Source organism: Petromyzon marinus, chromosome 3, assembly GCF_048934315.1.
Source record: "Petromyzon marinus isolate PM22_M1 ecotype Great Lakes invasive population chromosome 3, UKy_Petmar_22M1.pri1.0, whole genome shotgun sequence".
Lineage (NCBI taxonomy): Eukaryota > Metazoa > Chordata > Hyperoartia > Petromyzontiformes > Petromyzontidae > Petromyzon > Petromyzon marinus.
The window spans coordinates 25,005,754-25,033,131 of record NC_133669.1 but is presented as its reverse complement, the minus strand read 5'-3'; the positions used below and the strand labels follow the sequence as shown (position 1 = coordinate 25,033,131).

Below are 27,378 nucleotides of genomic sequence, written 5' to 3'. Positions count from 1 at the left end.
GTTCCTACCTCGAGATGTTTGCCCATTTCACATTTAACGAGCGATTCGCGTGAGGGGGAGAACACGGTAGCTGGAGAAACCCCACGTGGCTGACAACGAGATAAACACTCAACGGTACATTATGAGACCTCCTTTGCCAGTAACAAGATATAGGAATAGGTTTTACCCTTTTAACTGGCACAAAAACTGCCACCTTTATTCAAGGCATCATGTTTGCAATAACCACAACACAAGCAGTCAAAATGCAAACAAAAAAAGACAACTCTGATAATAATATGCACTGTCCTTGAATTTGATTGGTCCACACCCGAGACGGCTTTTCTTAGAGCCTAGTCTCCATTGGTGTTGGACCAGAAGACGCCAAAAGACTAAGGGCTCTAAGAAAAGCCGTCTCGGGTGTGGACCAATCAAATTCAAGGACAGTGCATATCATTATCAGAGTTGTCTTTTTTGTTTGCATTTTGACTGCTTGCGTTGTGGTTATTGCAAACATGATGCCTTGAATAAAGGTGTCAGCTTTTGTGCCAGTTAAAAGGGTAAAACGTATTCCTACTCAACGGTACCTCGCTGATGGGGAGTATGCTCCCACTCGCTGTGCTGACGTTCTGCCCTGGCCACTTCAGGGCCCAGCCGGTGTATTACGTTTCACGTGCGAGCCTGGCACCAACTCTCGCTTCCAAAGTGTGCGTCACAGGCATTGCTCCCACACCCCCACCCCCATTGGCTGGCTGTTGTCACACATGGCTCACACTGCGCAAAGGTGCACAATAAGCCGTGGGGCAGAGCAAGCCCCAGCTAAGAGACGCAGTGAAGGGCACGCGACCAGGGAGGGCCCCTCTGTGCTGAGCGCTCGGCTGTCCATGGCATTGTCTGGGCTGCATCCACACTCAGCAAGGGAATATTGAAGTCAGAAATAGTCGCCGAGGATCAGGCGACCGACTGAAGACGGTCGCCTGCTGTTGTTGCGATCGAAACGTCGTGATCTATTTTATTTTCCTCCTACGTGACTTCACCGAAAGAACCAAAGATTGTGGATTCTTGCGGTCACGACAGCTTCAAATCAAGGTGTATTTCAGTTGTGCCGTAGTGTTCACATACTCATCCGTCATGCGCTTCATAGGGTGCGAAAGAAGTGAAACATACATGCATACAAGTGTTGAGGTGCAACTGACGACGCAGACACGGTTCTTGAGTAGGGGCGGATGCCAAGGTTTATTAAGGGCTACTGCCAGTAACAATCCTAATATCTCCCCAGGGGAAAGGGTACTGGGAGGTCCCTAGCTCCACCCAGGCTAGACGTGATCTTCCCCCAGCACCGACCGAGGGATCATCCAACTCGGTCGGCCGGGTGAAGTAGTCACTCTCGCCCTGGCGCTGATTCCCCCTACCCTGGATCCCGACTCCCTAACTCTCTCCGTTCCTGGCCCTTCGCGACGACCCCCTCTACGTCACGGGTTCCCCCTTATATATCCCCCGTAACCTCTGACGTCATCCATTCTCACCCCCCTGAGTGACACGACGTCCTCCACTACTCGTCTACACAAGTATCGGACAATGTCAGCCCCTTCACACGGTGACTACAATTTAATAACATGGGGACGAGCGCCTGCCGCTTGAAAGTCGCGAAGTTTTCGCGTTTGAAAGTCATCGTCACACAAAGCAGCGGGCCTGCCCTGCAGCACTGCACGGGCTGCTACAGCAACGCGGTTTATGCCAAGCGCCAGCCCAGATCGTAGATTACACACCCCCAAAGACAAAGATCCCCCGTGTAGCCTTAACAGACTGTAGGGGCAAGTGCTGTTAGCGAGCGCCTTGCAAATGCCGGCACGGCACACGAGGGGGTGGGGGTGGCCAACACCACGCCCGGCCCCCTTTGTCTCCCCAGTGGCGATGTTTACACACCACCGCACCAGGCACTCATTTGAGGCTGAGTCGACCTACGGGAGGCCCAGGATCGGTTCAGATAAACGTCGCCGGTGTTGGGGCCGTGAGCGGGAATCGAACTCGTGTGGCCGGGTTCGTGGCGCAGCGTAGCGCTCCCCGCTGCACCGCTACACTACCGCTCCCCACGCGGACACACAGACGCGCACGTGGGCGACCCGTGCGCGCAGTTGGACTGCGATAGATCGATCGGCGCTGACGAAGTTGCGTTTAATGTACATTGATTGCGTACGCGTGTCCTTCGCAGAGGTTTTGGCGGCCTATCCACCGCACCGCCCCTCAAATTTCCATCCCACCACCGCCTGAGGGCTCCGAAGACCTCTGCCTGATATTGCCACGACCAGCGATCTCGGAGTCTGAGCTGCAGCGCTTGGATGGTCAACCACCACCACCACCAGCGGCAAACACGCACGTGCCACCACCACGCACGTGCCACCACCACCACCTCCACGCACGTGCCACCACCACGAACGCTGCCACAGGGCTGCGGGCCTACGTGGTGGACGGTAGAGAGCAGTGCGGCAACATGAATTGCTGTACTGTACTTCTGCGCTTCCGTATCTATGCCCCTCGCCTCTAAGGAGCGTCGTGAAGTTAGAGGCAAAGCAACTCCGGTCACCCGTGCGGCTTGGTGAGGCCATCGTCCCGCGGTTGACGGATTGGCACCAAGGGGCTTCACAAGGATTCCTTTCATCCAGCATCGTGAAGTGGCACAATGAGCGATGACTGATATCATTCACTGGCCTACAATGTTTCTAGATGTCGTCTGCTTCAAAGATGAAATGTGCTGTTTATTCTGGATTTTGATGTGCTGAATTCAAATATGACAATTTCAACGACTGATTAGATATTATTACCAAGAAATGTAATTTTTTTTACATTTTACGTATATGTATATTGTGTAGGTAGTAGAGTTTTATTCATAAATGGTAAACCTAGATCTTTTCATGTGTTTATGGTTGCTTTACATGATAACATGTTACCTGTCCTGTTCATGTAACACAAAATCAGCAAAAGGCTTATATAAATAAAATGTATTATGAAACAAAAGGCAAAAAAAACTATTATGTATATACAAGTACATAGTTTAGTCCTAATTCAGTGTCTACTCGGCGCTTCTTGGCTTGTCTCTTGTTTTCATGAAAAGGAGCATCTCTTGTCACTGCCCAGCCATAGTCTACAAGCATTGATGGGCTCCATTTGCCTTGATAGCGTTTCTCCATTGTCGCAATGTCCCGGTGAAATCGCTCACCATGCTCGACGCTCACTGCTCCGCAGTTCGGTGGGAAAAAATCTAGATGAGAGTGACAATTTTTTTTTATCTTTAGTGACATGTTGCAACCAAGGCCTGTGTATGCCTTGAGGAGGTTTTCCACCAACTCTGTGTAATTATCTGCCTTGTTGTTTCCGAGAAAATGTGTTGCCACTAACTAGAAGGCGTTCCATGCCGTCTTTTCCTTGCCACGCAGTGCACTGTCAGAGGCATCATCTCGAATCTGAAGACCAACAAAGACACCTTATTTTATCTTAGCTTCACTTAACCTTGGAAATATTTCACAAAGGTACTTGAAAGTTGTTCGTGTGTTGTCCATGGCTTTGACAAAGTTCTTCATGAGACTCAGCTTGATGTGTAAGAGTGGTAACAAAATCTTCCTTTATTCAACAAGTGGTGGATGCTGAACAATTTTCTCCCAGGCTGCAATGACTGTCGGAGTGGCCAATCTGTCTTGATGTAGTCGAATTCTCTCACACAACTATCCCATTCGCAGAGAAAACAGCAGGAGTACTTTGTGTATCCAGTCTGCAGACCAAGCAAGAGAGCAACAACCTTCAATCGCCACAAAGCTGCCACTGGTCATAGTTAACACACCTCAAAAGTTGTTTCATGTTGTCATAGGTTTCCTTGATATTGACTGCATAACCAACTGGAATTGATGGCAAAAAATTGCCATTATGCAGCAAAACAGCTTTAAGACTCATCTTCGATGAATCAATGAACAGTCTCCACTCATCGGGATCATGGACGATGTTGAGGGCTGCCATCACTCCATCGATGTTGTTGCAGGCTACAAGATCACCTTCCATGAAGAAGAATGGGACAAGATCCTTTTGATGGTCACGGAACATGGGAACCCTAACATCACCTGCCAGGAGATTCCACTGCTGAAGGTTGGAGCTCTGCCTTACTCTTGGGAAGTTCCAAATGCCTGACAATGTCTTTCAGTTCATCTTGTGTTATGAGGTGTGGTTCAGAGGAAGAGGATGGGAGAAATTCTGGGTCATGTGTCCTTGATGGTTCAGGACCAGACGTTTCATCCTCTTCCTCGTCTGACTCAAGTGAAAATGATTCTGGTGCATCAGGAACCGGCAGTCCTTCTCCGTGGGATACTTGGCCATATAGCTGATGGAATGTTTGGATAATGCAGAATCCACTTTTTCTTCTTTGACACACCTTTCCCAACTGGAGGCGCCATTCCGAAGTAACAATCGCTGATAAGATCTGTTGGCTCTCCCAAACCATTGGCGCTACAAAAGGCATAGATTTTATTTTCCTGTTCAACCACTGGCAAAGATTTGTTACACAAGTGTTGCAGCATACAGTGAGGGAATAAAGCATTTGATCCCCTGCTGATTTTGTACGTTTGCCCACTAACAAAGAAATGATCAGTCTATAATTTTAATGGTAGGTTTATTTGAACAGTGAGAGACAGAATAACAACAAGAAAATCCAGAAAAACGCATGTCAAAAATGTTAGAAATTGATTGGCATTTTAATGAGGGAAATAGGTATTTGACCCCTCTGCAAAACATGACTTAGTACTTGGTGGCAAAACCTTTGTTGGCAATTCCAGAGGTCAGACGTTTCTTGTAGTTGGCCACCAGGTTTGCACACATCTCAGGAGGGATTTTGTCCCACTCCTCTTTGCAGATCTTCTCCAAGTCATTAAGGTTTCGAGGCTGACGTTTGGCAACTCGAACTTTCAGCTCCCTCCACAGATTTTCTATGGGATTAAGGTCTGGAGACTGGCTAGGCCACTCCAGGACCTTAATGTGCTTCTTCTTGAGCCACTCCTTTGTTGCCTTGGCCGTGTGTTTTGGGTCATTGTCATGCTGGAATACCCATCCACGACCCATTTTCAATGCCCTGACTGAGGGAAGGAGGTTCTCACCCAAGATTTGACGGTACATGGCCCCGTCCCATTGTCCCTTTGATGCGGTGAATTTGTCCTGTCCTCATAGCAGAAAAAACACCCCCAAAGCATAATGTTTCCACCTCCATGTTTGACGGTGGGGATGGTGTTCTTGGAGTCATAGGCAGCATTCATCCTCCAAACACGGCGAGTAGAGTTGATGCCAAAGAGCTCCATTTTGGTCTCATCTGACCACAACACTTTCACCCAGTTGTCCTCTGAATCATTCAGATGTTCATTGGAGAACTTTAGACGGGCATGTATATGTGCTTTCTTGAGCAGGGGGACCTTGCGGGCGCTGCAGGATTTCAGTCCTTCACGGCGTAGTGTGTTACAAATTGTTTTCTTGGTGACTATGGTCCCAGCTGCCTTGAGATCATTGACAAGATCCTCCCGTGTAGTTCTGGGCTGATTCCTCACCGTTCTCATGATCATTGCAACTCCACGAGGTGAGATCTTACATGGAGCCCCAGGCCGAGGGAGATTAATAGTTATTTTGTGTTTCTTCCATTTGCGAATAATCGCACCAACTGTTGTCACCTTCTCACCAAGCTGCTTGTCAATGGTCTTGTAGCTCATTCCAGCCTTGTGTAGGTCTACAATCTTGTCCCTGACATCCTTGGAGAGCTCTTTGGTCTTGGCCATGGTGGAGAGTTTGGAATCTGATTGATTGATTGCTTCTGAGATGGGTGTTTCGTTTCATGGGCAGGTGTAGCTGTGATCATAATAATTATAAATAAACGCAGCTGTCGTAATGACAAGATGCACGATGGTGGCCGCTGTCAAACACAGCAGATCGGCTTCCACACTGCACCCTGAACCTGGCTACCTGAGTTCGGTCTCTGGCTTCAGTGGTGAGTGACATCTGAACCGGTTACCCCCCCCTACCACCCCCCCACCCCCCCCCCCCCCACCTTATTCCAGTATTTCACCAACCCGCACTGACCAGCATAGTGAAGTGTGGTGAAACAATTCCCACAGCCAATCTGACGTGACGAGGCAGTGGAGAGGTCGTGTATTCTTGTTCCCTATCTAAGGCTGGTCAAGCTCGAGGTATTATACACACGTGGCGACACAGGGAGGAGGGCAACTATTCGGCGCATCAGTGGCATAAAGGAGAGTGTCTGTACAATATATTCAGTAAGCGGATATGCCTTTGTCCTTTATTCAACCTCTGCATTCGTCTTCATCTCCATAAGTCAACATTTTGAAGTGCGTTTGTTCTTTTTTTCTACATCTGAATGTTTACCGTGGCCCATAAAAAAAAATAACCAAAGCATAACATGAGCGTCCTTGGCTTTCCACCCAATAGTAAGTCAAACAAATACGAGAAATAATTGTCCATTATCTTCCTGAGCGACACGGGACCCAAGGGAATTATTACGAATAAACTTCTGCCCCTCACTTCTGAGCACCAGAAACACGGACCCCATGCCAACACCGCCATGCCACCAAATCGTCATCGCGCGCAGAGGCTTCAGGAGGGGGCTTTGTGACGTGGGGTTGAGTGGCAGGGATGATCGTTGCAATGGGACAGAGAGCACAGAGGTTGAGTGGCAGGTCAGACGATCTCGTGAAGCAGTGGTTCTCATCCTGTCTTCGGCTACTCTGCCCACCTTGTTGAATTCCGTTTCAACCGAGTCGTAACCCCCGATGGCCGGACCCACTATGGCTCTGAGAAATATGAATGAATAAACGAACGCCAACATTTTAACCAATTGTTCACAATGTGAGGTAAATGCAAGCGAATTAAAAAAAAATGTCAATCGACGCTTTGCACGCACCACGTGATTTGCACGCGCTCGCTGGGTCTTCCTGGAAACCAAAAATTGCTTACGATCAACGAGTTTAGAAAGGCATTTTATATCGTTTATAGGTCTACATATGGCTTTAAATGTTTTGTTTTGGCAGATTAATACATAATTGTTCACCAATGGCCCTCATGTACGATATAATCTCACACCACTTTTATAAATCACCTCACGTACCCCCTGGGACATTGCCACGCGTAACCCCCCCCCCCGACCGTAAGGGGGGTCCGCGTGCCCCCGGGTGAGAACCACCGCTGTGACGTAGAGCAGAGATGAAGTCACGTGACCGCGGGTCACAAAGGGGCAACGTACCCATGACGAGCAAGAATGTTGCTTGGGCTGGGATGGAGGCAGAACTATTGGCTGAGATGCTCGCACGCGCGCGCGATTGTCTCCGCCGTGGCTGGGCTCTGCGTTTTTATTCGTGGAGGCGGCTGATGAATGTCACGCGGCGTTGCACGGTCTCCTTTTATCGCGTCCGCGTGCTTTTTGTTGTTGCGAAACTTTGGAGGAGATTATCCGCAGATATTTTCCCAGAAACGTGTTTAATTTTTACTTTGTGACATCTCCTCCTCCTCCTCCTCCATTCTCCCTCCTCCTTCTTTCCTCCTCACTCCTCGCTCTCCCTCCTCTCCAGAGGTTGACACTTTGCTTACGTTTCGATTTCTAATCTCCGGCAAGATTAAGAGGCCCCATCATTACGCCACCACTGCTGTGCGCGCGTGGCTCCATAGCTGGATGAACGCCTCATGCGCGCCCTCGCCCGTCGTTCATTGACAAAGCGCTCCGCGCGTCTCTTGTCGGGGGGGGGGGGGGTTCTTGTTTGACCATACTTCACCACACTGGGCAAGCGCGCGTTGGTGAAAGAGGGGGAGGGGGTCTCGGACCCGGTTGACATATCACTCGTCACTGATGTTAGCTGTGGCCGTGAACGTGCACGAGACTCTGTCTGCATATGCACAATGTGCGTACGCTCTGTACGTATTGTTCAGGTAGGCTACTGCTCGAGTGTGTATTTGTGGCTTTGAAACGCCGTGGGGATTTTGTAAGAACTAAAAAAATGCAGAGCGGGCTCAAGTAAAACGTCTTCTGATCTTAAACCACGGCGTTGCGGTTTTTTTAACATTTAAATTACGCTCTATGTCCTGGAGAGAGAGAAAAATAACAACAGAGAACGCAGAAATGAAAACAAAACGGATGTAAACTTCTCGAAATCAATGATGATCTCTACGCCTCCTTCCCGTATTTGTCTCTTCACGTGAAATGTTCGGGCACTTTTTTTTACGCGTCTCGTTGGCCGCACATTCAGAAACAGTGGCGTTAATGCGAGCAAACTCTGGGCTGGATTCGACACTCGCCATCGTGATGGCGTTACGCGACGCGATGATAAGTGGCTGGCGGTTGTTGTTGTTGTTGTTGTTTTTCATCATCATCATCATCATCACGCAGGTGCCACACCATGAGCGGGAAGGACCGCTCAGCACTTCCTGCGAGCTGAGCCTCCGATTGTTTGGGGATGCGAGGCGGAAAGGAGGAGCGGTCGTGAGCGGAAAAACAATTGAGCAGCACTCGGGGCTCCGAGATGCCAAACGAGGTTTTCTTGCCCACCCTCTCACCCCCCCCCCTTCCCCTTCCCCCCACGTAAGGCACCTCCACACTCTGCCGTGCCCTCCTCCACCGATAGCTCCACCTCGAGCCAGCGGCCACCTCCACGGAGCCGCGCGCGTGTGTGGCTCGCGTGGCTGTGTTCTCTGCGGGGGCTGTTTAAATCTACTGGACGCTACTGGGGGTCCGTCTGAATCGGGGGAGACGACCTCCCTTGGTTTTTTGTGCGCCTTTAGTTCCAGACGGCTCCGCGAGCTGTTGCATCATGCGCTGTCCGACCGGGGTAAAGGAGGGAGGGAGGTGGGGGTGGCGTTCACTCCGGCTCTGTGAACGATGACATCATCGCGCTCACGCCACGTTCCCCCTGGACCGGTGGGGGTTCTTTTGTTGTTTTTTAAAGATGAGAAAAAGGCCCCCTAATTCCCCCCCCCTCTCCTCTCCCCCTAGAAGGCACTGCCAGCAGCAGCAGGCGAGGAGAACGCTCCTGAACGAGACACGTGGAAACCGGCCTGGTCATGGTTGGCGGGGGACTTACAAAAAACGTGTAATCATCATCGTCATGCGGCAATAACTGAACATTATCTCGCCTTTATTTATTCGTTGCGCGTTTCAAAATAAATATGTCCTAGGTGTGCACGAAACTATATATATAAAATATAACACACCTTTTTGCGCGTTGTATAATATTAGCTGTGTGCCCTTGGAATCCAATTCTGGTTACATTAATGACAATGACAATATAATTAAACACATCAGCCGCTACTAAGCTTAGCTCTGTTAAAAATGTGTTGGACTCAGATGCCAGTGAAGTCGACTACAATTACAAGTTACACACCGTGGACAGAAACAATAACAACAACTTACAGACACCATGCCAATCCACTGCTGGATGAAAGCCTCCCCCGCTCTGTGTCGGTCGTTCGGGTTGTTCACCACGTTGGTCGGCGAAGAGAGTATACCTATAATACACCCCGTGTATATCAGTATAAAACAAAGTCAAAGATTCCCCGTATAGCCTGAACAGACTGTTGGAGCAAGTGCTGTTAGCGAGCACCTGTGAAGGCCGGAACGGTACACGAGGGGGTGGGTGGCCAGCACCACGCCCGACCGCCTTTGTCTCCCCAGTGGCGATGTTTGCACACGGCACCAGGTACTCATTTGAGGCTGAGTCGACATAGGGGAGGCCCACGACCGGTTCAGATAATCATCACCGATGTTGGCAGCAAGCGGATATTGAACTCGGTCATTAAGATTCGTAGCGCAGTGCGCTAACCACTACACCACCGCTCCCCACATAAGTATATACATATGCACGCAAACACACATACATAAAAATATATATATATTTACATTCAAACGCCCATATTGCGATTCTCACGAGTTGCCAAAACATGTGAAAAGGTTAGCAGTGTCCTCTGGGTTTCTTGGAGCCAACGAAAATGAGATCAACGCGCCCCCCAGAGGAAGATCGCGAACCCGAGCCGCCCCTTCCTGCCAAGCGCCGACTGCCTTGGCTCAGCGCAAAGAGCGAAGCAAAACGAGACCCGAAGCCAGATTTTCTATTTTTTTTGGCATTATTTTTGCGAGAACAAAAGGCACGATCTCACAACTAATTCCGTAGATTTTTTTTTTAATTAGCACGGTTAATCCTGTTTTTGTTGAGATATCCGATATGAATTTCGTAACAGTCACGCATTGCACGCTATCACTTATTATTATTATTAAACACGCCCTCTGTCAATCCACTGCTTGATTCAGGCCTCTGTACGCTGTCTTAGTTTGCGGGGGGTTGCTTGGCCATACTTCACCACGTTGGTTAGTGTGGGTTTGTAAAAGTAGCATCCGGGACCGATTCATATTTCATCGGTCACTGGTGTCATTGGGTTCATCGTGCAATGAGCTAACGACTGCCCTACTGCCACTGCCTGTTCGTGAATTACATATATACACATTTTGTTTTTTTAATATATTATTCTGATTTACTGGATATATTCTCCTCAATCCTGATTTATTCGACGCTGAGAATGATTATGGTGACTTTAATAGATGTATTTAAAAGGCACAGATAATGTTGTGTTTTATGGCACTATAACACAAAACAGCCTCATTCTCAATAAAATCTAAATAAACACTTTATGTTATCATGTACAGACCAGATGTCTGCTCTCCTGTCTAACGTCCCGGGAGGTTTACATTGAAATGCACGCTCTACAAAACATCTACAGAGGGTTGTGAGTCATTTAAATTATGTGGCATTATGGTGCTTGCTGGGTTTATTGTTCAATGTACCAGTGGAGCCCCGAAATTTATAACCCACGTAATTGTCCTTCACGAATGATCCACATCCTATACAAATGCTGGTTCGAAGTCACGGCATATGCCTGGAGTGTTTCCAAGATAGAGAACTTTCTCATTGTAGCAACGACAAGGAGGGAGAGCGAGCAACGTGTGACGTGAGTCAACGCTCTTGTTTCGAACTCCGCGTTGTTGTTCGTCCAATATCGTTGCCGTTCGTGGTGTCAGCAAAATTGGAATCCACCCAGCACCTGCAGTTATATTTAAATGCACCCCTGCTTTCTGTATAATATCATGGTTCAATCTTGATTTGAAGCTTTCGTGACTGCAGGAATCCATACTCTTTGGTTCTTTCGGCAGACCATGCTTTCCCACCTGATGATGGACGCTTGTGTTGCGCCCGAAACGTCGTGATTTATTTTATTTTATACCTACGTGACTTTACCGAAAGAACCAAAGAGTATAATATCATAGTTGTTTATACAAAACTTAAAGTACACCTTAATTAGTTTAACACGTAGGCTTTCGCGACCAATATTACTCAAACTGTAAATGTTGTGGATTCACTCTTCAACACACCGGTGGGCTAAAGTAGTGAACTATTTGTCTTTTGTCAACGTGACACTTTTTTTGCTGATTGGCCGTGTCGGGTGGTGGAGGGTTACGACACATTTATAAATAACGCGATATAACCCAAAAAACTTTATTATGAATACACCTTAATTGTCATTTTATTTAGCTAGGTTCCAAATTCAGAGGAACCATGACTCAGATGTAACAGAAAGATAGGCTTCAAACCTGTTATTATGAACAAAGATAGTCATAGTAAATGTAAATATTCAAACCACGTTTTGATTTAATGCCACCGTATTCAATCAAATCTGTCTCAGCATGAATAATACAAAAGAAGGTACAGCCCCTTTGTCAATCGACTGCTGACTGAAGGCCTCACCACAACGCGTGGGACCACGCTCGCCATTGTCACGTGGTGGTGGTGGTGGTGCAGGGTGGGGAGGCGAGTACCAATCCGGTTCGACATCACCACTGATGGCAGCCGCGGCCGGCAATCGAACTCAGGCCGCTGGGTTCACAGTGCAGGGCTTCAACCACTGCACGGGCCCTCGTGCCGCCGCGTGCTCACCCGCAGCATAGCCGCTCGGTGCCCAGCAGAAGCTCGCCCGATTGTTGCAGAGGTTCGCGATGTTGCTCTGGTCGGCCGCCCCGGTTAATACTGCGGGGTGCCTTAACCATACACACGCGCTATCTGCTTCACAGTGGATATTAAAGAGGCTGTGACATTTAAAAAAAAGTGGTAGGCCTTTGTTTGCCAGAATCGTGGTCCAAATTGTGGTCCAAATTTGAAAAATAAACCCGTAAATGGCTCAACTTGGATTACACGAAAATCGTTGCATAATTGTTAGCGCTCAGCAGGTTAATGCAAAGTCACCTTGCGATGCACAAGGACAGTGGCCATAAAGGGGTCCCCTAGACCATATCAACCTTACGCTCTGAGATGTTGCGTTTCGTCATCAGCTCAATACCACTGCAAGGATCATGATTATTGTATAACATACAGAGTACGTATCAGACAAAAGCATTAACACTGTTATAACTCGCCACCGAGCCCCCTCAATCGTGCGTTGTGCTGCATTTGCTATTGTCCACTTCACTGGATAGATAAGGAACTCTTTCAACGTAATCCATCATCAACAAACAAAACACTCTCCAATTATCGAGCATAATGGGACAACTCAGAAGGCCGATCGTTATCCGTGTACGTTCCACGGCACTAATGTCCTGCACGCAGCTGCTGTGGTATACAGGTTGTAAACCAAACACCTTTGAAGTTGGGATTTACCTTGAAAAATTGCCATGGGCTAAATTAGTCACAGCAGGAGCAGGTCTGCGCTCGTGTGTCGGGGACTTGGGTAACGCTCCGCCACGTGCAGTGCGACACGTGCAGCGTCACACGTGCAGCGTCACACGTGCAGGGCAACACGTGCTGCGTCACACGTGCAGCGTCACACGTGCAGTGCAACACGTGCTGCGTCACACGTGCTGCGTCACACGTGCTGCGTCACACGTGCAGTGCGACACGTACTGCATCACACGTACTGCGTCACACGTGCTGCGTCACACGTGCAGCGCCACACGTGCTGCGTCACACGTGCAGTGCGACACGTACTGCATCACACGTACTGCGTCACACGTGCAGCGTCACACGTGCAGTGCCACACGTGCTGCGTCGCACGTGCAGCGTCACACGTGCAGTGCAACACGTGCTGCGTCACACGTGCTGCGTCACACGTGCAGCGTCACACGTGCAGTGCAACACGTGCTGCGTCATACGTGCTACGTCACACGTGCAGCGTCACACGTGCAGTGCAACACGTGCTGCGTCACACGTGCTGCGTCACACGTGCTGCGTCACACGTGTTGCGTCACACGTGCAGTGCAACACGTGCAGCGTCACACGTGCAGTGCAACACGTGCAGTGCAACACGTGCTGCGTCACACGTGCTGCGTCACACGTGCAGTGCAACACGTGCAGCGTCACACGTGCAGCGTCACACGTGCAGCGCAACACGTGCAGTGCAACACGTGCAGCGTCACACGTGCAGTGCCACACGTACAGTGCGACACGTGCAGTGCGACACGTGCTGCATCACACGTGCTGGTTTTATTGCAGCGCTCAGAGCGTATCCTGTCTGGGTGGTGCTCCGTCTCCCTCTCTCTCAAGCGCAGGTCTCTTTCCCATTGTATCATTATTTACATACACTCGATATAATCAACATCAGACTCGGGAGATATTGGTTTACGCGTGCGTTTTTTTTTGCGTGCTTAATCTTGTAAAAAGAAAGCGCCATACCGCCGATGTAATAATAACGCAAAGCAACCCTCCTCAAACAGCGACGGAGAGAAATTTTATATTAAATTTGACATTTCTCCATAGATGGCAAACCTAGGGGATAATTACATTTAAACTGAATCTTTGCGCATCAAGAAACTAACAGGCCTCTGTAATGCTACATGATCGTGTACACGGGAGATTGGATGACACCGAGAGATGGGCATTCATCTCTAAATAAAACTCACAAGCGCCACGTCTTGTTTGCATTCATACCAAGTTCTTAGTCCGGTTTACAGAACGGTTGGCTACGTACGGTGCGAAAGAAGTTCAACAGACGGTGTAAAACTTGTTTTTATAGGAGTTGTTTTTTCATCTGAAGAAGAAAATGCATGGCTCGATATCGACGTTGCGTTTTCGGGTTGTACCGCGTGTTGGCCTGCATGATGTCCGACGTTTCGCTCCGCGTGATGGGGGCTTCTTCAGGAATTAAACTGCGGGAATCGAGATGAAAACAAGCTCCCAGCATGTGGAGCGAAACGTCGGACGTCGTACGGAACAACAACATGCGGCGCAGCCCACAAACACGTTGGGGAGCCGTTACAGCGCAACCGCGTTAACGCACGCAGCAGCAAACCGTGATTAAATTTCCTCATTGGCAGAGGCAGTCAAACAGTTGCGAGCCCCGATGTGGTCAGGGCTACCCCTTGAGAGTCAAGGCTGAGGCCACGAGGCAAAGTGATCGGGGAGGAGGAGAGAGGGGGGGGGGCGATGTCGAGGCCCTTTGAGGAGGGACTGGAATCTGGACAGGTGAAGCTGCCCCGTGCTGCCGGCCGGGTGGAATTTCATTCCCTGGCATCGAGCCAAGCGAGTGGCTGCGAGAGAGCGGGCAGGTGAAGCGCATCCCCCGTGCACGCGCACGAGCACGGCTCCGATTCCACGCCGACCTCGAGTCAAGAAGCCAGCGCTAAAACGCTCCCCAGTGACCGCTCGCCGGGCAAACGAGAGATGAACGACGGACATCGAAGTGGGCTGTCGAAGCGAAGAAAACCACCGTCGTGATTGTTTGTTTGTTTTTCTGGCGGTTACGTTCGTTCGCGACAACAATTGTAAACGGTAAAAATAATAATAATAATAAAAGACTAATCTCAAAAATGCGACACTATCTTGGTTATTAGATTTAGATTTCGCGGGGCTCTCTGCTCTCATCAAAGAGCTCCTGCGGCGTACGCGGCATAGTAAGAGCACGGGCCCACGGTGATATAATTACAACACAGCACACGATCGATTACACCCATGGATGTTTTTTTTTTTGCTTTAAGAAATGACCAATGCACCTGGGCAGTGCCATATTTAATCGATTATAAGACGCACTTAATTTCCCTGTTTTTTAAAGCTAAATCTTGGGGGGGGGGGGGTTATATATCTCCTGATCCGGTCGATGCAATATCTGTGACCAGATATGTATAACTGTATTGATGCACGCACATGTTTGGGGTGGGTCTTAATTATCAAAACATCTTACAGTCTGGAGAACACGCTAAGTGCCGATGATCACGGTTGGCCACGTACCGTGCGAAGAGACGTTAAACAGACACACACGTTTGGTTAAAATGGAAGTTTACTTTGAGACATCTGTAAAGATGAACAAGCCGCCTGAATGATTCTCTCGTTTTGCGCTGCAGTGTGCGTGTAGCGCCGTGTTCACTCATTCCAGCGCCTTGTGCTGGAATGTGTCGTGGGGAAACGGAATGCGACGCGGCGGGCCTAGAGGCTCCGTCCGCCGGGGCCTCAAGCTAGAAATAGGTCTCTACCAACGTGGGTCTTGGGTTAGCGGGGAGTGGGGCACTGGGGTAGCTGTGCATTCTGCTGATTACTCACGTTTATACGAATGCAAAACATACCACTGATATTCAATATGAAGCAACTCTATATCGCTCTGTATCAGACAGAGGGGTCGAGTGTATCAGCGGTAGATCGAGTGGTTTACAATCAGAAGGTTGCGAGTTCAATTGGGGGTTGACTCAGCCCATCATCCCTCTGGGGTCAATAAAATAAACACCATTTTGTGGGGAGGTCAATAGTGTGTTTTCCTGTAGACAGACTCTCCCGCAACATAGGAATGTGGAATTTCCATCACTGGCTCAGGGGGGCTGTAAACAGGAGATGAGCACCAGTACACCGAATGCTCATTTTGGGCATGAAATCCCGTTGTTGTTGTGGTTGTGTTTTTTTTTTTTTGTGGTACCATGAAGACCGGGCCTTGCGATAGGTCACGGCCTTCTCAGCGCAAGGGACATTGGCAGGAAACGAGTGGGGGAGTTCCCTTTGCTCAACTTTGCGTTGGCGCTTGCTGAATAAATGGGGCATCTCCCGCTGTCCCCAGGGGTTGGCTCGGGCCGAGACGTGTGGCACCACGCGAGGAGTCGTCCGCGTTGAAGAGGAGAAAGGTTTGGGAGGAGGCGGGGGGGGAGTGTGTGTGTGTGTGTTTTTTTTTAACCTAACTCAATATGTTGCAGAGGACACATTATTTTCACTGACAAGCATCCTGTGGATATTTTAACGCGGCCACTTGCCAAAAACAAAGCTAAAAATGGAAGGTAAAATAGGAATTGAGTGCGCACATTGGAATATTAAAAAAATGTGTTTTTGTGAAACGAGCTTAAAATAACATCTGTGGTACATTTTCCGCTCGCTGTGCCCGGTAACAAATATTCTTATTTTTTTTTGTTGTTGCTAAATTTACAACCGTGCCCTGTGATAAATCATCGCGCGCACTCGGCAGGGTCAGCTCTTTCTCATCACGTTCAGAAACTCTTTACGTTCAGGGTACTCCCATTGGAAATACCTCAAAATAATAACGTGTTCTTCTACAGCAAATGTAATCAAGTGTGCAGTGAGATCGCTCGGATCTGTATTGGTAATTGAGCTGTTGGGCTGGCTCTGAGAGTAAAATGAACTGATTATGGCTCCACGAACTAATTGTCTAGTAGCCTATCGTGTAAATATTACTCAACGGTTACAGTACATATTGCATCTTTTTTCATGGGGGTAAGTTAGGGGCCTGAGTATTAAACAATATCTGCAAATCTCTCGCAGTGTCATTAAACGTGAAATATGTAATGTATGCTCGAATTACTTTGGAATTTGTTTTCCACAGCTAACTGAAAATGCGAACCCGAGACCTTATAGTGATACTTCAGGAAATCAAGTTGATTTGGGCAAGACACAGCTCCAGTAGAGGTCATGGTCGATGGGCAAGACTAGAGAGAATGTGCCTGAGACTACAACCACCGTCGAGATTGATTAATAACGTCAGCTCATGAGCAGGCGTGAGATGGATTGTGGCATCGCCGGACTATTTAAGGCTGCTGATGATCTTGTAGGGATGCACTTATCCACCAGTGGATAGATCCTGGATGATGAGCTACAATTTGTGATTTTAAAGAAATCTAAACGTGGAAAATTGTGTTGTTTTTTAATGGGAATAAATGTTTAATTTAAATTGATTTAGGCATGATGTGGTCCGTTACGTATCTAAAAATATTCGACTGAAACAAAACGCATAAAAATGATTAATTGTGTAAGCATATGTTAACATTCAAAATTCAATTTTATTGTTGCTATTAATGAGTGTCATGACTTTATTTATTTACATTTAATTTTTTCACAAAGCACAGAACCAATCTCGCACTCCCCCCCCTCCTCCTCCACCACAACCCCTCCAACCACTGACGAGTCTAAGCACAAGCACACGGCTGAGACATTTACCAGAACAGCATTACATCCTGTACACGCTTTCACGTTTTTTAATTCCACAATGTGTAATTAATAACGCTATTTTTCCTGGCATGGTCAGCATGTGGAGGGGAGAAGTGGGGACTGAATAAATAATGAAGCTCCCATCGCAGAGGGCTTTAGGGGCCGTCCATAAATGACGTCACGCACCTAGGGTAGGGGGGGGGGGACAGACATTTGTGACGATGTGTGACGATGGGGGGGGGGGGGGGGTTGAGAAATGTGACGTCACATCAAAATGCGCAACTTTAAATAAATGTAGACACCACGTTTTACTTAATTAAATAGACTTTTTAATAAATGTTTTCTCCTACAACATCAGAGTGCAGCGCCACATTAAATACGCACTACAAATACCAATAGTTTAAAGCGAATTGAAGCATGTTTTATTAAAAAAATTGTGGGGGGTGGGGTGGCAGAGCTTTGTGACGTCATATTTAATGAGGGGGGGGGTCTGCCTTTTGTGACGCCGTGTGACGAAGGGGAGGGGGGGGCAGAAATCGTCCAAAATCGCGTGACGTCATTTATGGACGGCCCCTTACCCTGACACCACTTTCGGCTACCGCCCCCCCCACCCACTCAACCTGAACCCAACACCAAACTCCTTCTCCCCACACTCTCCCCGCAGACGGCTCTCCCGTGTACTGTCCGGTGGTTGTTGTTGTTGTTAATGTTGTTGATGTTGTTGTTGCTGCGTGCTGTTGTTCGGAATTCACAACCGCTCACCCACGCACACCCAACATTCGCCGGCTTTAGAAGCGCAGTGCGTACTCCGCCGCGCCGTCGCTGCCCCAATCGCACGGCGTTTGGGGGAAGGGGGGTGGGGGAAGGTTGACATGATACTCTTGAATGATTTTCATGTTGTAGGACATTCCACGGCATCCGAGGTAGCCGAGTGGAGTCCACTTGCGCCACCTGAATACGCGCGTTGTGTTTGGGCAGTCGTTTGCGCCTCACCTCAATCACAGTTTTGGTGAGTCCCTGATCTTCCACGTCCAGAGGAAACGTCCACCCCTTCTTCCACGTGGTGGTGGTGGTGGTGTTGTTGGGACGTGGTTGAGGGCGGCCCCCCGCTGTCGTCAAGGCAGCGGAGAGATCCCAGGGGACTCTTCCTTCGCCCGATCTTCGGTGCGGTTCTCGTTCGGGACGCCGCTGCTTCCACGGCCTCCTTTTCCGTCCGACAGAAGAGTCGAGGTCACGCGTTGCCCTCCCCAAGCGGACGTCTTGTTTCCGGACGGCCTACGAATCACTGTCCGCGCGTGAACTGCTTTCTTGGGGCTTGATGAACGCATTGGAGCAAGGCGGGTTTATGGGTGAGGGTGTAAGCAGCGTTACGAGGTCATGCACGCCTGATCTTGTGAAGTGATCACGTACGGGCTGGCCTCAGCCTTCCCCCTCGTCACCCACTTCCCGAAACTCGGTTTATTTATTCTGTGTCACTCAGCCGGACGCCGATGTTCATCTGAACGTCTGTTTTTTCTTCAAAGCACTGATCACAATGTGCCTCATCCCCCAGGCGACTGTAGACCACAGTCAAAGGCTGCGGCCTGCAGTGATGCGTTCATTAAGCAGTGTCGTGCCCATCATCATCATCATCAGCCACGATTTATCCACTGCTGGATGAAAGCTTCCCTAAGTCGTTGCAATCGCTAGAGGATTTGCGATGCAAGGATCCTTCGAGCACCTTCGAACAGAAATGATTTTATCGCTCCATCTCCACTCTCCGTCAGCGGCGATGAAAAAATAATCGGCTTTACCCATTCGGGACCAATTCTACAGGAGGGTGTGAAAGGTGTACAAACGCCAAATCTACACCAATTGCAAGGTATCGTCAAGTCTGCATCAACCACACACGCTTGTGGTAAAACATGCAACCGAACTTGTTCTGATAATATATGCATTGCCTACTTCGGAGACAGCATTCTTCTTGGCCTTGCCTGGGCAGTGTTAGACCAGGAAACAACGATCGAAGGCGAACAGCGCGAAGGCAATGCAAAATAACGCCAAAGCGTTCGTGATTCAGCCGATTCTTTTTTCATCATATCGATACCGGAAAAAAGGCTCCCATAGAAAATTCAGTGTAATAAAAAAAAATTGTTCCTGTGGTACTAAGTGTTATTTTTCCAATTGCTTATGGCTCAAAAGTACAGAAAATGGCTATTATTCCTCATAAACTTTGCTTTTGTGGCCAGGAGGGTGATATTTTGAAATGTACCTATTTTCAATGAGAAAACGTGGTGTATATGTGTGTCATTCCTTCACGTAAAGTCCTGGTCACAAAAGCAAAGTTTGTGGGGAATAATAATAATAGCCATTTCCTATACTTGTGAGGCATAAGCAATTAGAAAATAACACTTAACTACCCAGGGACAAAAATCGTGTTACATAGTGAAATCGATCCATCCAGCTCCTGCCACGCGATCTCATCCCATCGCTCCATCTCCGCGGTGGACGAAAAAACTCCTTGGCTCTGTCAAGTCCCGTTGACCGTGTAGACTCACTGGAGAGTGTAACCGAGCTAAGGCGGAATTGGAGCACGGCTGGCGGTTAGCACCGGCGGCGGAGAGGCAGCCAACGAAGGGGACGCAACGGGAGAAATGAGGAGGTGAAGCGATGGATACAGCTCGTGTGCAGGAGCGACACGGATAACCACGTCGCAAGGTCTTCTTCATCCAACGGCGGAAAGGCCATGGATGCTGATGACGATGTTGATCATTACCGATTGTCCCAGTCGCTATGATTACCTTGGCACACGTCGATACAATAATATTTTCGCTGAAATGAAAGAAGAAAAAAAACACACACCTTTGAAAAGGTCGCTGCGTTGGGCTTACAATAAAGAATGGCTGGCATTCAGCAACATTAACCGCACATATTTGTCCACATCGATCACGGGAAGGCTTTCCACGCACGTGGCTTGCCCAAACGTATTCCACTTGAGCCTTCGTTGTGTTTCTGGGCAATGTGCACCTGGCCAGAGCCACGAGCAACTTGCTTGTCTCTCTCTCTCTCTCCCGCTCTGGGTTACTTCTCAAAACTCGCCGGGCTCACCTGCTTTTAAATACAGTGATTCTACGTTGCTGTAACTGCAGTACTAATAATAATAATGTTGCAATAACAAAAACAGCGTAATTAGAATGCGCATGGCTCTCGGTTTCATATAATGTATGTGTTTTGTGGCAAGACTCTTCTTGGGCAGAGGTGTAATTATTTCATTTTTTGTTCGAGAGGAAGTGTAAAACAAATCGAGAAAAACTAGCTCTACTGAAGGCGACCGGTGTTTCCCATTGCAGTGCATGCACAGCAGCGTGTGCTGCCGTCAGAAGCTCGTGATGGACACATCATGATCATCGTCATCGGCAAAAGCCGTGGTAAATCCACTGCTGGGTAAACGCCTCCTCAATAATCCACAACCACCTCTCACGAATATGCAATATCAGGGTCGTTCAGACTTTCTTTCCTCAGCCGGTGAGGCAGATTGAGCTAAGCGGCTGTTGCAAAGACGACAACATCTTTCTCTCTCTCTCTTTTGTTCAAAGCGAGAAAAGTAACACCACCCTATAACACGGGGCAGCGAACGTAGCCCAAATGAAGCCCGCTTGGAAAAAAATATTCGTGATGGGTTGATATTTTATATTTAATGTGTTAAGCGCAACTCTGTTGCAGCAATCAAGTAAGGTAACCACAATTTCACATTATCGATTGCAATTTTCCAGATTAAATTCTCGCTTCTGCGGATTTCTAAAAGCTTCAACTTTCAACGCAAACCACCAATCCGTCAGCGCTGAGTGCCAAACAAAATGACCACGTGGTTCTGAGACCCTTCACCTCCCAGACACAGAACAAATATTCACGGCTGCAACCCTGGAGGATTGAGTTGAACTTTATGCATCCTAAATATAACTCGTTCATTCCTCCGGCGTTATTGTTACCACCTATTAGTCTACAAAATCGCGATTTCACGTTGTTTGTACGATCGCCACAGCAAATATACCTTTGTTTGACTTTATTTGATTTCGGTAAAGTCACGTTGAAGGGAAACAACAAAATAATAAAATATATATAAAACAATAAAAAAAATTCTCACGACGTTTCGACCATAACTCAAACGTTCGTCTTCAGGTGTGTTGGTTTGCAAACCAAGCCGGTGAGGTGTTGCAAACCAACACACCTGAAGACGAACGTTTGAGTTATGGTCGAAACGTCGTGAGAATTTTTTTATTGTTTTATATATATTTTATTATTTTGTTGTTTCCCTTCAACGTGACTTTACCGAAAAAACTAAGAATATGAATTACTGCAGTCACGAAAGCTTTAAATCAAAATTTATTTGATTTGTCACACGGATGATCCTGTTTAGCAGTAGCCTAGATATTTTACACGGGAGATCCGTGGTGCGTGCGTACATGCGCACAGCAGCAGAAATAAAACAAATGACAAAATATAAATATAGCAGAGAACAAGTCCACATGGTGAATGTGTGGAATACAATTGAATTAAATGGAATTTTCAGTGTAACAATCACACGTTCAATTTAATCAACTGTTCAAAATTCATCTTTATTTTAACGTAAAACAATGAAAGCTCACGGGCCAAATATTTATCTGCAGCAAAAAATTATAATTTCGCGATGAATGTTGATGATTTACAGCAGTGACCAAATACCTACAGCTGCGACAGCAGTACAGGCTTTCAGGAGACCGAGTCTGAGTCATTTTTACCAAACTCCTCTGCACTCTTTTGGGACCAGCGAGAGAGCTGTTACAGCTGTTACAGTTCCACTGCTGGATATTTTTTTCCGCCTGAGGACGGCCGCTTGTGTTGCGATCGAAACGTCGTGATATATATTTTTTTATTCCTACGTGACTTTACCGAAAGAACCAAAGATTATGGATTCCTGTAGTCACGAAAGCTTCAAATCAAGATCAAGCTCCTCTGTTTACCTTCTTAGCTCTAATCGTTAACCAACATTCCGTTGATGTGATTTATGCTGATGAGTACTGTAAAGTAAAATACAATTGTTGCGTTTAAGTAGTTTGGTTATGTTACAGAGTTTAGCTAAGAATGGGTGTTATATTTGCGTCTTTCAATGTTGATATGAGGGTGTGAATATTCACCCACCCGCGGTGATTGGGAATGTCACAATTCAGGGTTGAAATAATATTCAATAATTTCCCTTGTATGTCTTGTTGTGATGCCTTGTTTGTATTGGTTGTTCTGGCTCATTTCTCCCATTAACATGAATAAAACATATCTACAGTATATATTTGTGGATAAATTAAGAATGGAAATATTACTTGCAAAAAATTACCGTATTGCATTTCTCTTACACAACCCATGAGCCCCATGGCCTCCTGGGTGTGCATAATTTTAGCTGCAAAGCCAAAAGCGGGCCGTGGGGCTGATGAGTCGTGTATAATACACTTTTAATGAGTTTCATGTCAAACGCGATTGCAGTGGGGGGTGGGGGGGTATAGCCAACTTCCCATTGGCAGAAATAACAATGGTGGGTTGTTCTTACTGTACATCTAACAGGGGCAGTCGAACCCTTGAGTGAAACCGAAAGCCTTCCAGAGCCTCTCCACCCCTCCCCCCTTCCTCGGATGCAAGGGAAACCGCAGTGAGACACAGGACCAGGCTGCTTAGCCACTGCAGGCTGGGGGTCTCCATCAGTGATTCCCGATGGGGGCCCCCAATAAAATCCTGAGGCTGGAGAGAGGCGTGCAGAGTGAAACAAATAAAAACCTACAGCCCGTTACATGTCCCACGATGAGGGATTTAACGTATTTGATATAACTTAATTACCCCTGTCTCCCACCATATGTCTGTCCTCTTGGGTGATTGAAGCTTAGGATTTAAGGGGAAATCAAGAGGCCCATCACAGCATGCGGGCAGCAAATCTCACGCTTTGATCTCACCGCCAGCTAAAGGTTAGAGAGACCCCACGTGTGTGCTTCAAGTGCGTTCACCCTGCATTGCCAGGGGGACTGATTCCCGATAGATTCTGAAAATGTCGCACGTGATTCCTGTGAAGGAACATCGCGATCTTGCACCCGTCTGTCTCATGGAGATAATTACCCTATACGACAACCCATCTCAGGCACTGCGATCGGCAGATTCCCATCTCCTGGTGTCCCGCCAACCCCGTCCGGCTAGCGTCAGTGACAGAGCGCTTGTCAAACCACATCATGCGACGTCTTCCATGACCAATTTAGCTGCGACCATCTTTATCTGCTTGAATGTCTGGCCTCAAACCAAACATGGTTCTTTTGTGACAGTAAAGATGACCACAGCTTCTGAAAGAGGACGTGTGGTTCGTGGTTGAATTCTGAATGTTGTATGGCTTTTAGTGTGGTTTGATGATGGTAAGATTGCATATTTACATTTTAGTTTACAAAGTAGTGACATAGATACGTTTTGTGTGTATTTGCGCAACGTTAAATCTATAAAATAGGTTTTTTGGGGTTAGATCGCGTAAATATATAAATGTGTTGTTAAACCCCGCCACCACCCGACACAGCCAACTAGTAAGGGTTGTCACGTAAACAGAACGTGGCCAATTCGTCACTAGTACAGCACACCGGTGTGTTGGAGAGCCAAGCCACAACATTTACAATCTGAGTACTCAGATCTGAATTGGCACGTTCTGTTTACGTGACAACAATTTCTAGTTGGCTGTGTCGGGTGGTGGCGGGTTTTAACGACACATTTATATATTTACGCGATCTAACCCAAGTAAAAACCTCTTTTATGGATGGCATTGTTCGCGGAAGCCTACGTGTTAAACTGACGTTATATATAGTTGGGTCGAACTCTGGCAGACGAATGCCCCCCGCCACCCTCCATTCCGAATAACGTCACAGGCTCATTGTGTATGCGCGACTTCGCAGCAGAGGTGGGGGGGGGGGGGGCACGTGGGCAATTCCCCCGTGGAAATCGCCGGACAGCTGCTTCAATTAAACTGCCCACTCCGTGCTTACATAGCCGGGGAGGCCATTCAGCAGCCTCCGCCACCGCCAACAGCCGCAGTGGCAGGGCTTGGCGTTGTTCGCCCGGCCGGCCAAATGCCATGTCGACAAAGCGCTTTGGGGGCTCCAGTCAGGGGGAGGTGGCAGCAGCAGCAGCAACAACAAAAAGGCATTGGCCGCGACGCGCATCACAAGTTAGGGGGGGGGGGGTGGGGGGCGGCAACGGGAAAGGGGCGAATGACGCAAAACGATGGACGCGAGGCTCGGTACAAATTATTCTTTGTCGTGAGATACAAAACGAAAGTGTCACGCGCAGAGCGTAGCATGACGGCTTATGCGCGGCCGTGTCTGTGTGAATATACTTTTGCCGGAGTCGAGCAGATGTCTCCAAGCGGTGCATGTCCTCTGCCTCGCGTCTTCCTCTTCTTTGTCTCGCAGTGTACCACATTTCAAAGTGTGCATCCACCCGTTGCTTCTTTGTGTACTTTCCAGTTTTTGTTCCATTTTCTTTGTCGGTGGCCACGTGTAGGGCTTCGTCTCGTCCATTGCATTGACCGTGAACCTCAAGTAAATGACCTTGGGTGGAACACTTCTCTCAGTGGACCTTACCTGGTAAATTAAAGTAAAAACAACTGTTTTTTTATAGTTTTTTTTAATTAACACAATAAAACGGTGGACCGGCTTCAACATTTTCAGTGTCTCAGCACAGCCAGGCTTGCTTGAATCAACGACGCTGAATTGCCAGATGTTTATAGGCGAGGAAGCTCTGTGAGATGTGGATCCTAGCTTGGCACAACACTACAGTATATACAGTAATTATTAACACAAATTCATCATGAGCGTCACTGTTGGGAATATGAGTAACACAATAAATAAGCAGCCAATATGCCTGCTTCCTATATTCATCTTGCCTTAGAAAAATGAAGCATTTTTGTGGCACATCACATCAGCCACACGGCCTTCAGGGAGTGATTCAAGGTGCGTGATGGTGAACTTAAGTTGCCGAGTGGACGTAAGAGTCTTACCGCGTCGTACAAACTCCATCAGCCTTCAGCACGAACTCTCACGACTACCCACAAAGTAGCCACAGTTATACGGCGTATATTGGCATGCCAGTTACTTTAAAAAAAAAAAAGAGAATAACATGAAATTCATGGAAGGAATTGGAATTCCAACGTAAACATTTTCAAGAATAATGAACGCTTGCTTCTTGGCAAAAACAAATGTAGTGCCGGAAAAAAAGCTAATGATCAAAATTCGAATGTTGGTCGTCAATTCATGAAAATGTGACCCTCTGTGAGAACGATGGAATGGCACAGAAAAGCGCCATCGTGGCCATATCAGGCACCTGAAGTCCACGAATCATTATCATTCCGAAATTACATTTTATTCACACAAAAAAATAACTGCTCAGATTCCATTCTTCACATAGAAAGATGTAATTGTGCAACATGTTATTTATTGGTGTTCAATACATAGCGTACTTTTCTCAGCAGTAGGCTTAAGTCTACACGCAATGTTTTCAGTGAATATCATGTCATTACATATAAAATAAACAATCAGGACACACTGACTCTTAGAACAAATTGTGCCAAACAGCTGGTTAACCTGCAGGGGTTTCTCGTGATTTTTATAAAAGGCGTAACATTTTTAATTAGCAAAAAGTGTTCCAAGTATATGAGATTTTCTATTAAACCTTGCGGCAGCTGTGTTGCCACTGCAGTAACCTGGGGAAATGCCAGGAATGTGTTTTAGAAACTACGATGCCATCCCCGCACAGAGTTTGTTCGAACTGAGCTTGCACTGTGAAAAAAAAATCTCGTTTAAATCACCAAATACCAGGCTCTGGCACTGCCCTCTCCTCCACAGGTGCGCATATTGGGGATAACAAACACCCAACATATTCTTAAATAACACCGCCTTTCAAGAAAAAAACAAATATGGGCAATGTAGCACATACGTGAACGACCATAACATGTATGTGCTATGGAGGACCATTTCAAGGAGTGTTTTGAGAAACCTGTTGAGATTATTTTTTTTTCGTTACTTATGCACCACTGCCAACGCAGTGTCACCAAATAATGTGCTTCCATCGTAGATGCTGTAACAATCCACGGGATACCATGAAGGTACAGTGTCACCAGGGCATCTGTAATGTGAACCTCTTAACGCGTGGAGGTCGGGCGAAACTTGTCCTGTGCGGATGGGTCGTTCTTTTGTGACACTTAATAGGACCGTCAATCATGCATTCTTCAGTAGAATGGGTAACCCAGTAAACACGCAACTTTGCGCCAACCGTTACAACCAGTGGCCCAACATAGCATGTTTACTACGTTTGGTGTAATATTGCCTTGCAGTAGGCGTTTGCAAGTGCACTGCTCAGAATGAATGTGCCCATTACTGCCGAGTTAACACGGTGGCAGCCTTTGCTCCTACTTGCCGATTTTTCTAAATTAAGAAACGTGTGATTTAAACCACTGGACTGGATTGGGTTACTCGCATAATTTAAACACGTGTTTGGTCTTGTGCTGTGCTGGTGCGTGACCGAGAGCTACCGTGTGCGGTGTCGTGGGCTCGCACACTGGACCTGCAATCCAGAGGCCACCCTTTGAATTCCATCTCCCGGCGCGGCAGTTGAAACAATGGGGCAAGTTGCTGAAGTCTCCCCCCAAATTGAGCTACACCTGTGGTGACTGCCATATCGGGGAGACGAAACAACGTCTCTGACCGAATTCGCGAGCACAAATCAGATTTGAAACACGGCAGAACGAATTATTCTGCCGTAGCTGATCACTGTTACAACGCTGTGGGTGATCACGATATAGTTTTCTCCGATACCAAGGTTCTCTGCAAACCCACGGGTTTTTATCAGAGATTTGTCCACGAGGCAATTCAGATTTACAAACACAGACACAATTTCA

General features: G+C 47.6%; 1 long non-coding RNA gene across 1 annotated transcript; it reads left to right on the top strand.

Moving 5' to 3' along the window:
• Window positions 1–3,801: 3,801 nt before the first annotated feature.
• LOC116957866 (uncharacterized) lies at window positions 3,802–12,806 on the top strand. Its single transcript, XR_004405260.2, has 3 exons — window positions 3,802–4,110; window positions 8,393–8,537; window positions 8,996–12,806. It is a non-coding gene; the product is annotated as an uncharacterized LOC116957866 (long non-coding RNA).
• Window positions 12,807–27,378: the final 14,572 nt, after the last annotated feature.